The sequence below is a fragment of the Triticum aestivum genome, chromosome 6B (genome assembly GCF_018294505.1).
Source record: "Triticum aestivum cultivar Chinese Spring chromosome 6B, IWGSC CS RefSeq v2.1, whole genome shotgun sequence".
NCBI classification, from domain to species: Eukaryota; Viridiplantae; Streptophyta; class Magnoliopsida; order Poales; family Poaceae; genus Triticum; species Triticum aestivum.
The window spans coordinates 421,466,614-421,471,290 of record NC_057810.1 but is presented as its reverse complement, the minus strand read 5'-3'; positions in this window follow the sequence as shown (position 1 = coordinate 421,471,290).

The following is a 4,677-nucleotide window of genomic DNA, read 5'->3' as shown; positions in this document are numbered from 1 at the left end:
TAATCTGGGACTCCCTCAGATTGTCTTCGGTATTGCAAGGCGGGTTCTTCTCCAAATCCTGTGTACCAGTTGAATAGCGCCCGGCTTCCTATGAATATTGCGCTCCTCGGCTCCCACGCCCAATAATGGTCGTCTTCCACATGTTGAACGAATGCGAAAAGTCAGGGTATTTTTACATTTACCCCCCTAGCTGCGCAAATGAGCTGCCTATAAAAGAGACGAGGATCTAGATCCGAATCACACCATCCTCCCTTCGCGAGCATTCATCAGAGCGCATCTGACAGAAATCCACTCCATCATGGACAGTCGACGCGGCTCCTCCTCTCGCCCTCCCAGCCCTCGGCCTGGAGATTGGGAGAGATGCTCTGTCCCGTACAGCGAGTTGGTGACGCTCCACACCAAGGGATTTCTTCCCCCAGCCTTCATGGTTCCGGTTCGAGCCGGACTCGCCAACTATAAGGGCGGAAAGCAAGCGGAGAGCGTCCCTAGCCCCTCCAAAGGAGAGCGGGTATGCCTTGTCTCTTATTTGATAAGAGGGCTTGGATTTCCAATTCATCCGTTTCTCCGGGGGCTCCTGGAGTTCTACGGCCTCCAGTTGCACAACCTTACGCCTGCCTCCATTTTGCATATTGCGGGCTTCGTGGCCCTTTGCGAGCTATTTTTGGGCATCGAGGCTCATTTTGCGCTATGGAAGAAGTTGTTACTGCCTTGTGCCCCGTTCTCAAGAGGGGTCGATATATCAAGTGGGCGGAGCCGAACTATGGCGCATCGTCGGGACCGGATATCTATCCGAAACCCCGAAGAAGGCGTCCGAAGACTGGCCTTCGAAATGGTTTTATATAGAAGATGTCCGCCTGCCGGACCCTATTCGGATTGGCCTCCCTGAGTTTAATAACGCTCCTTTGAAGAAATGCCTAAGCTGGCGTCCACGGAGCCCTCAGAAGGAAAATGACAGGGACGTCCTTTACCTGATGAGTCGAATTAGGCTGCTAGCTCATTCCGGACTGACCATGATCGGGGTCATGGCCACATGCATTATGCGGGGGGTGCAGCTGCTCCAGTATAGAGGCCACCCCATGTGGGATTTCAACTGGGAGGATGATGCCACCCGCTGCGGCCGTAAGGGGCCGGGATCGGTCACCGATCTGATGAAGATCTTGTCCGCATTGTACAAGGGAGAAGAGGAGGAATTTCTCCGCGTCAATTCGCAGGGCGGATTTTCTATGAACAATCCTCCGAGCTGGGTAAGCGGACATTTATTTTCGCCTTCCGATCCATACTCCCATAGTCAAGTATCTCATTTTGTGATTTCGGCGCAGGAACTGCGCCGGGCCGTAAAGGATATAAACAACCCACCTCCACAACCCGAGGATCTGAACGGTTCCTCGATCCGACCTCCCAAGAGGATCCGGACATATTGGTGGAGCTGATTGATGGGGTATTCCACCAACTAAGCATCGATAATGCCTTGGTCGCCATTACGGCCGATTACCCCAGAATACTTCCCGCCTCGCAGGTAACTGAGACTGAAGTCCCAATACTTTGAAAATGACCCATCCGTGCGTGTTTTTGATCACCGTATACCAATGGTGTTTCGCAGGGGAAGTCCTTGAGGTGGAAGGCTGAGCCTGCGACGGCCAGTCAACAAGGGACAGCAAGGCCCAACAGGCCGATGAGAAGTGCAGTCCAGATTGAAACGCCGATGCAACGGTATGGCATGTCATCTTGCTCCCAGGTTTTATTCCCGGGAGGCATACCAACGCTCGTGCTTTTTTAGGAAGAAGAGCGCTCGCCGGACTATATCCGGAGAGGTTGCCAATCAATCCTCCGCTCGCCAGGCTCCAAAGCCAGGTCCAGAAGCGGAGGCGAACACGAGGCGTGCGTCGGATGCTCCTCCGACAGAGGATGCCGATAGGTTATCTGCCACCAATTCCGAGGTGGAGAGTGCCATGAATCACAGGCGTCGCCGGACAGTTCTTCATGACGCATGTTTCTCCCCAGAGGCATTGGATGCCTTCAATTCGGGAGATGCGCACCTCCGTGCCGCTCAAAATGGTCTAGCCAGAGCCGCGGAGCAGTATGTAAAAGACATACGGGTGAGAAAATTTGACAGTTATATATGCCAGTAGCCCCCGAGACTTGAAATAGTTAGAATAACTGATTTAAGGATCGTTTATTGTGCAGGATCTTACAGAAAAGAATACCCGACTGTCCCAGGAGCTGGAGGAGTGCAAAGCTCAACTTGAGGCCACACTAGCCGCAGCGGTGGAAGCCAAAGAGACCCCCTCCGGTAATATATGCTTCAAAAGATGAGTAATTTGTGAAGTGCGGCATGTGTATAAGTCTGACAATAATATTGCAGATGGCGCCAGGATAGATCCGGACAAGCAACAACTCATGCGCCGGTTAAAGGCCGGCGAGAATGTGCTTACAAGGCTGAGGAAAGAGAAGAATAATCTCAAAGATGCCAACACCCAGCTGGGTGAGGAACTAAAGGATGTTCGTGCCCAGCTGTCTGACTCCATTAAGGAGAATCAGCGGCTTCAACGCGGCATTTTTAGTAAGTGCTTGAACGAACTTTGAAAAAAGAGTTCGGCAAGGAAGTCGACTAACAGAGTTATGTATGTAGGTATGCTCACAGGCCGTCCTGCAGAGGAAATGCCTGGTTCTATGGGTGACCTTCTTCCCGAGCTCTTGCAACTTCGCGAACGAGTTCGGCAGGTGATGAAAGTCGTCGCCCAGGCCTTGTGGCCGTCCGTATCCCTGCCCGAAGGCCTTGGAGAGCTTGCAGAGAGGCTTTAGGGAGCGCGGGAGCGCTTCCGCTTATGGAAGATATCGGCCTGCCGTCAAGGCGCCAGGGAGGCCTGGGCCATGGTGAAGACGCGGTATACGAAGGCTGACCCAAACTACATGGCTGAGGTCGGACCTACGGGGCCCGATGGGAAGGAGATACCTGTGAGCTTAGTGTATGGTCAAGTAGAATTGGCCGCAAATTATTCCCAACAGGACTGTAAACTAGACAACCTGCAGGATGGCATTGAAGAGGAATATGCCCAGTCAAGTTGACTATGTAATTTAAGATGACATGTAAAATGCCTTCTAGCCGGATTGTAGATCGTTTGTCATAGCGGACCCTTTCGCTTCAACCTCGGGACCCAATAGTCCGGAGTGTGTCCAAATACCCTCGCGGTTATATAAGAACCGGGGCATGCGTGGAGACCAGGCGTAGGGGTCGTTAGTGCTTTATCAGACAAGTGCCCAACTAGTTATGTTATATTACATGGTTAGTAAGAAACATCTTCTAGGGAGAATAGTTCCGTTAGGGGTTCCTTTCCCTGGGAGGCATGCCCTAAAGTGCATGTCCAGACTGCGAAAAAAGCAGAAAAACATCTGGGGGCAGATAAATAAATAGGTAAGAAATCGTCTTTTAGTTCACCGACCGAATATTCCCTTAAGAATGCTAGCTTTCGCTTCACCCAGTCTGAGGTACACATCCGGCTGACCCGGCAGTAACAATCGCAGAGGTGCTCCCTTTACCGCCTAGCTGAACAATCGGGAACGTAGGGGTAAGCACAGGAGCCAAGCAACCCAGCTTGGCCAAAACTTAAGTCATATCGATGCATATAATGGTGAATAAAAGGTACATGCGGAAGTGTGATACATGTGTTGGGCATGAAGCCCGTATAAATAAGCTTCTGTTAAAGAAGCCCCCAGGTATAATGAGCGTGGATAGCACGTCAAGTGTGTGAGAACAATGTGCAAACAAGCTTTCAAAGGCAGTAGTAGGAAAGGAGGGAGAAGGAGAGAAACAGAAGACAACTAATATGTAAAATATAGACGGAGGAAGGAGATGAACTCAGAATTCGGCGCTAGGTGTAGAATCTTCGGAGACGGGCTGCGTTCCATGGGTTCGGCTTGAGTCGGTTATCCGATGCATCTCGCAGACGGTACGCTCCACCGGTCAGGACTTGGTCGATGATAAAGGGACCTTCCCATTTGGGCTTGAGTTTGTCCTTTTTCTTGTCCGGTGGCGTAGAACTAACTCGCCAACGTTGTAAGTTTTGGCCCGTACTTCTCTGCTTTGATATCTTCGAGCTTGATGTTGATAGAATGCGGAACGGGCTTTTGCCACGTCGCGCTCCTCCTTCAATGCGTCCAAACTGTCCTGCCGATCGAGCTCGGCTTCTCTTTCTTCGTACATGCGCACACGAGGTGAGTCATGAATTATGTCACAGGGCAGAACTGCCTCTGCGCCGTATACCATAAAGAATGGTGTAAATCTGGTGGTGCGATTCAGAGTGGTCCGCAGCCCCCAGAGTACGGAGTCGAGCTCCTCTACCCAGTGCGTGTTAGATTCCTTGAGGGACCGCACTAATCTGGGTTTGATGCCGCTCATGATTAGACCATTTGCTCGCTCGACTTGACCGTTAGTTTGAGGGTGATAGACTGAAGCATAGTCGAGTTTGATGCCCATGTTTTTGCACCAGAGTTTAACCTCGTCGGCCGTAAAGTTCGTGCCGTTGTCAGTGATGATGTTGTGGGGGACGCCGTAACGGTGTACGACCCCTGATATGAAGTCTATCACCGGTCCGGATTCGGCCGTCTTAACAGGTTTGGCCTCTATCCATTTGGTGAATTTATCCACCATGACCAGTAGGCATTTTTGCTTGTGGGTTC